At 38.6% G+C, this 7,138-nt stretch overlaps 1 long non-coding RNA gene across 1 annotated transcript; it reads right to left on the bottom strand.

The window, feature by feature from the left end:
• Nucleotides 1-855: 855 nt before the first annotated feature.
• LOC146959936 (uncharacterized) lies at nt 856-5,918 on the bottom strand. The gene is made up of 3 exons (XR_015035557.1): nt 5,852-5,918; nt 4,384-4,488; nt 856-1,229 (listed from the first exon to the last, which is right to left on the bottom strand). It is a non-coding gene; the product is annotated as an uncharacterized LOC146959936 (long non-coding RNA).
• Nucleotides 5,919-7,138: the final 1,220 nt, after the last annotated feature.

The following is a 7,138-nucleotide window of genomic DNA, read 5'->3' as shown; positions in this document are numbered from 1 at the left end:
ATATTGTAATATATTGCAATATATTGCAAAATATACAAAAAACTGCCCCTTTCAATATATTGAAATATATTAAACCTGAATATATAATATATGGGTTTATATATCCCAAAATATATGCAATTTTATATTTATAAATATCCACCATAATGTATTCAGATTTATATGATAAAATGTATTGATAATATATGAAAAGATATAGTGTCACATGTATGTTCAATATATGGTAGAATATATTTTAAATATATGTAAAATTATACATGAAATATATGTATGGCTATGTGTTCAATATATTGTGGAATATATTTAATATATGGAAAATTATATGGAAACAAAAACATGACATATGTGTTCAATATATTGTGGATGAATACTTAAATATGCAAACTGCAATATGTGCACAAACCTTTATACCACATATTAACACAGACTGGGTAATTTATCAAAAGCAACCTTTATTTTCTTTTAATCAGGCACAGATACTGAACCCAGTTTGAGGTTGGGAGCTATACAGGCCTATTAAAACCCCAACCAGGGTTCCTACAGCTTAAGCCAAGTTAAATTTAAGACTTTTTTTTAAAACCACTTGAAATTAAATTTAAGACCAACTTCATAATAAACACAAATGCAGAAAAAAAAGAAACACCTCACATCAATTACATAAGGTTAGGGACAATTTTACCCACTTTCCTATGTGATCCAAGGTAAAGTGACTGCTACATGAACATTGGATTGTGTCTCTTTCCAGCTGTCCTTTCAAAATAAATGCATAAAAAGTCCGAAAAAAAAAAAAAAAAAACACCACTGACTCGGAATCTGGTGGCTGTGAGAAATTTAGCGTTGACGGCCACCATAAAATACCACTTACCAAGTGTTAACATTTTTAAGACTTTTGAAAAATTGATTTAAGACATTTTAATGCCAATTAAGGCCTTGTTTTTAGATTAATGAATTCAATGCCTTTTAAGACTTTTTAAGGATCCGTAAGAACCCTGCCAACAGGCCTGGCATATGGTCAGACAAAGGAAATGTGACTGACTCTACATTTCTGAACAGTGCAACATTTTTAAAGAATGCCATTGAACAGACAATACATATACTTTTGGAACTGTGGAAAAGAAATAAATAGCCAAAAGAAAATTGATGTAGCAGATAAAGCAGATGTATGTATGTAGCAGATGAAGAGATGTCCACCCTCCAATTGGTAGTAATCAGCTGGCTCCTTGGTGCATCTAGGGAAAAAGAGAGAAAAAAAAAGAGATTTTTTAAATATTATTTAAATTATCTGTATAAAATGCTCTGACGTCCTTTGCTTCATTCTAATGTTCAACCTAACATCAAACATCAGATCATTCACAGGGGGTTTGGAGGGGGTGTCAAAGAGTCAATCGATTAATACTCCGCGATTATCAAATACTTTCGCTTGAAATGCCTATCCCTACTGGAGTCCAGACTCCACACCAGTAAAAACAAGATAATAGACCACTAGTTTAATGTTAGTATTCAGTCGGTATTCAGCTGTATAGTCAATGATTTCCCTCAACTCTATCACTCAGTCAGCCAGCATCTAGTCTGGTGCCGTTGACCCGCTGTTTTGGTAGGAAACGGATCCAGGGCGAGAGAGACAGACCTTTCCTTCAAAATAAAAGCACCAAGCTAATAAAATGCGGTAAAACTCTTTAATTTAAGGAATATAATTTACAAGAAAGTCCCCGAGCCATTAAATTGACATTTTGCTTTTATTGTATTACAAGTTAATGTTTATTCAGGGTACCCCCAGAATTTTGCAACTCAAATTTAAGACTTTTTAAGACCTTTTTAAGACCACATCTAATGAAATTTAAGACCAACCTCGCAACAGTCATTTTACGTTTGCCAACGCAGCATTTCATGATTTTTTGCAAGTAGATACAGTTATGTTGTTGCGATGTATCATGCAGATAGATAAAAAATAAGACCTTTGTAGGGGTGTAACGATACACATAAATCACGGTTCGGTACGCACCTCGGTTTTGAGGTCTCGGTTTCGGTTCATTTTCGGTAAGAGAACAAAATGCAAAACATAAATTTGCTTGTTGTTTATTAGGAATTTTTCTAAACCAAATTTACATGTTTTAGTCAAATGTAATTATTTTACTCACCTACTAATGCTATGTTGTAGGTACATTCTGTCCCTGATACAAATAAACTTATTAAACTAAACCAAGCCATTATACAAAATATGAAAAAAATATAAAAGGCTACTGTTGTAAAGTGCTAGCCTGATGCATCAGCCGCTTATTTCATTACATTTCAAAAAGCGTCTGAACACGAGCCATAGGGATTCGTTTGCTTCCGGGAGGCGGTTGCTTACATTTGCTTCAACTAATCGCTGCTGCTTGGTGGTCACGTGTGCTATACACCGGTTAAGCTCATAGGTTAATCTTGAGCGCTTGAGTTCAACGTCATCGCCTTCACTTACCCGTCTGTTCGCTGATTGGTCCGTCCGCTCTGGCGGACGGAGCAAACCGAAACGCATTGCTAGTGTCCTGACTACATTGTTGAGGCAAATGAAATTTGCCGGAACCAGTAGGCGGCGCTAGCCTGGCTAGTAAAGTGCTGCCTAATAAGTTCAATAAATTATTCTCAAAATAACAAAACATACAGCCTTACAATGATTTTTTTTTTTTTTTACATGTAAAGTGCAGCACTAACAGTTCGAGCCAGTGACGGACTGACCATAGGGCAATGTGGGCAAATGCCACAACGGCTGCCTGACGATGCAACCGTTCGGCCGCAAATAAATAAATGAATGAATGAATAACGCGGGTCATCACGAGGCACAGTGCGTAGTGTCAACACAGCAGCGACGTGCGCCTGCTCTGGGCGCATCTGCAGCAGATCCACATGTACTGGAGCTTGTGCGCAACACAGACACAGAGAGAGAGACAGACAGACAGACAGACGGACAGGCAGACAGACAGAGAGGAGATAGGAGCCACAGCCCCCCCACCTCCACCTCCACCTCCATTCCTCCCAAAAGCAGGAGGGTCTTCAAGCCTCTGTTTTCTCGCTAGCGGTAGCATTAGCAGTAGCATTAGCGATAGCCACGACGTAAACGGGCTGCACGTGTAGCTGCAGGCGGACTGTAAACACACACAACTTCTGTACCGAAACTCACTCGTTCACAGCGCTGTGCTGAACCGAACGCCCCGTACCGAATCGGTTCAATACAAATACATGTACCGTTACACCCCTAGACCTTTGAGAATGAAATTTAAGACTTGTAAACTAAATTTAAGACCTTTTCAAGGCCTTAATTTATAGTTATCAAATTTAAGACTTTTTCAAGTTTTTAAGACCCCGCGGGTACCCTGTTATTTTATAAGTTTTATGTTGGTGAATACTTTTATTTTGGTGAATTTGATGATTTCGGTATCAGCTACAGACAGGAACCAGAATGCAGACTAATTGGGAGGTAACTGACACCAGGCTCTTCGCTTGTCTGAAGAGCCTGGTGATGCGAGGCTAGCCAGCATCAGTCCTGTGGAAATTTCAATTACTTCTGTATGGGATGGTGCTATACATTTAAAGCGATAGTTCACCCAAGATTGAAATTTCACTCATTATCTACTCACCCTCATGTCGACTAAGGGCTGGGAGAAGTTTCAGAGTCCTCCGTGGCTTCTCTGAGTTACAGGGGGTCTCGACGTAGCAGTGCATGTCAATATAACGGTTGCAAATGGATACCAACTGTCTTGGTAACAAAAAGACACACCAAAAAACATCCAAATACCTCCATGCTGCTCGTATGTATATGTAATGTCCGTCTTGTATTGAAGCCCCGAAATGCGAAATTGTCCCGGAAAAAATTGAATAAGTCAATTTTTCAAGCTTGTTTTGTAGCGGAAGCTTCTCAAAGCTCCTCTTCCCGGTTCGTCATATTTGGACGAACTGGGAAGAGAACAGACCCTGGTTCGTCCAAATATGACGAACCGGGAAGAAGAGCTTCGAGAAGCTCGAAAAATTGACTTATTTCATTGTTTTTGGGACAATTTCGCATTTCGGGGCTTCAATACAAGACGGACATTACATACGAGCAGCATGGAGGTATTTGGATGTTTTTTGGTGTGTCTTTTTGTTATGAAGACAGTTGGTATCCATTTGCAACCGTTATATGGACATGCACTGCTACGTCGAGACCCCCTGTAAGAGAGAAGCCACTGAGGACTCTGAAACTCCTCCCAGCCCTTAGTCGACATGAGGGTGAGTAGATAATGAGTGCAATTTCAATTTTGGGTGAACTATCACTTTAAAAACTTGAACTGAAATTAATCTGAACTAGGTTTAATGAAAAAATTTAAGAAGCAAAATGCATTTGCCATAATTCTTGGTCTGTTTGCCTACCTGTTTGCATGTTGAAGTCTGTACCCCATCATCTTTTGCTCTATTGTCACTTCGGGTTCTCCAGCACGATGATCTCATGGGTAGAGCACTGCTGTGGGTCCTTGGCTGTGTAAAATACAGATTGACATAACAAAGAGTATTCAGTCAATTAGAAACAGAGTAAAACATTAATTAATCAAGGACAAAAATATCTTTAGCTGTGTCACAGTATTAAGGATAGAATTATTTTTTTTTATTTTATTTTGCGGCTGATCCTGATTATTATTACTCAAATAACACTATATTTAGAACTAATATCCTAATGAAAATTACTGCCACATATCTTTGACTTTAAAGTTTCTATTATTTTGTCCAACCTATGAAGGGTGAATTGAACTTATTACACCTGTGTGTATAAACTGGATTCACTAATGATGGCTTATTTGCAGGCTATATCATTTTCAGCTGGATGACTAATACTTCATCAGCCGAGTATACACTAATATCAGTGATACTTTACTTTTATTAACAGGGTGAGTATTAGTAACCATGCTAAGAGGCCACAGTCAGTGTAGTGTCTCATCTCCAGTAGTTTCTGTTACTAGCAGAGTTCATGTTGTTTTCTTCTGCAGCAGAGTGCGTTTTCTAAAGCAGTGGTTCTCACAACACACACACGCGCGCGCCGCGAGTAGCCGCGAAGCAGCGAGAAGCGGTGCCCTTTGATGTTAACGACTGTGTCACACCGGAGCCACGTCGCTCCGGTTCACAGCAGCAGCGGCGCGGCGCGCGAGCCGCGGCCATGCGAGCCTGTCAAGCCGGGCAGGAAGTCGCACAAAGAAACCGCGGAAGAATCCGGTTAATTTTCAAAATAAAACACATTCCGAAGCCGGTTTACCGCCCCCCCCCCCCCCCCCGTTTGGGAACCACTGTTCTAAAGGAACTTTCACTTATGTTTACACAGTGTTCAAAACAGTGTCTTAAATAACTCAATAAACAGCCCATGAAAAAAATATTTTTTCCAGCAGATATCTTTGTTACAACATGACTGAGCTAATTGGAGTAGTTTCATGTTGTGTCCGACAACGGGAGGGTTTTAACAGCTGACGTCCTGGTGTTAGCTTAGCTGCTGCTGTTAGCTGTCAGCAGCAGCTAAGCTAACGGCTACGATAGCCATGACTATTGCAGAGGCGTGCACACAGAAGTGGTGGTGTTTGTTCGGTAATTCGTTTTGTAGATTTAACAAACATCAGATTAGTCAGGGCGGTTTTGGCAGCCCGGAGCCTCCACATTTGGTGCCTACACCGGTGGCTAATGCTACCAGTTAGCCGCTAACGCTACCAGTTAGCCGCTTGCTAGAATGCTACTAACGGGGTTGAAAGCCGGATAGCTTCATGTGCTAATGGCGATTAGCTTTTCTCTCTTTTCTTTCTAACCCTTTTCTCTGTAACACGTTAATGAAGCCATGTACCGGCTGAAACATCCTCCTCACCGTTGGTTAGAACAAGGAGAATAAGAAAAAAAAACCCTCCATGGTGACATGTCGACACATGTCCAGGACTTCACATCCGTTAACGTTACACAGCCCCCCTCCCTCTCACCAGAGCCTGCCTCGTTTGAATCCCTGACACCAACAACGCCACAATAATAACAGAGAAATATCTTACCTGGTATTTTTTGCAGGATTTAAATTCACTCAAGCTCTCGCTAGGACCAGGTTCCAGCCGACTGTTTGTCCATTTATCCGTATCGTAAAAAATAATCCACATGACTGGTCATTCTTGAACGACTGAAGTGCGTCGTGGCGGTTCCCGTTTCACAGCAGCAGTAACGGTTATTTTCAAATTTGGCGCCGGAAAGGCGCGCACAAGCTGTCATTGGCCAAGAGCCATTATGTCAGTCAGATCAACCAATCATGTTCAAATGCTCACGATGAGACAGCCAATGGATTTTGTTTCATTGTGGTAACATTTTATTTTTTATTTTTATATCTAATAAAAAAAATAATTCCTGACCTGCAATCGGTTCACAGACCATTGCTAAGTAAAACACACCGTTGCTAGGGTCACCGCTCTGATCAGAGGACACAGAGGAGGAGAACTATGCAGGATATTTACTTTAATTGAATTTTTACCTTCAGCTTCGGACTAATTGTGATGTTAGATAAATTACTTAACTTGTTACAGGGGGGGGGGGTTATAAATATACACATATACTATACTATATTACTATATTTTTTAAATGTTTTACACACACACATATATATATATATATATATATATATATATATATATATATATATATATATATATATATATATATATATGTGTGTGTGTGTGTGTGTGTGTGTGTGTGTGTGTGTGTGTGTGTGTGTGTATGTTGTATAAAATATAAACATTTAAAAAATATAGTGCCTTTTGGCCTTGATCTCAATATATTTTTCAATATATACACATATATGATCCATGCATATATATGAAAATATATAAAACATTAAAAAAATATAGTGCCTGTTTGGCCTTGATTTCAATATATTTTTCAATATATACACATATATGATCCATGGCATATATATATAAATATATAAAATATTTAAAAATATAGTGCCTTTTTGGTCTTTATTTCAATATATTTCTCAATATATACACATATATGATCCATGCATATATTGCAATATATTGGAAAATATAAAAATTAAATCCCATATATGGGAATATATTGCCTAATATATCACATGATATTTTCTAATATATTGCAATATATTTTTCTTTCGTAAGGG

Source organism: Trachurus japonicus, unplaced genomic scaffold (genome assembly GCF_045865225.1).
Source record: "Trachurus japonicus isolate A0001 unplaced genomic scaffold, Traja_1.0 AP030866.1".
Classification (NCBI taxonomy): Eukaryota; Metazoa; Chordata; class Actinopteri; order Carangiformes; family Carangidae; genus Trachurus; species Trachurus japonicus.
The sequence above is the reverse complement of the archived record's forward strand: the minus strand, read 5'-3'. Positions and strand labels throughout refer to the sequence as shown.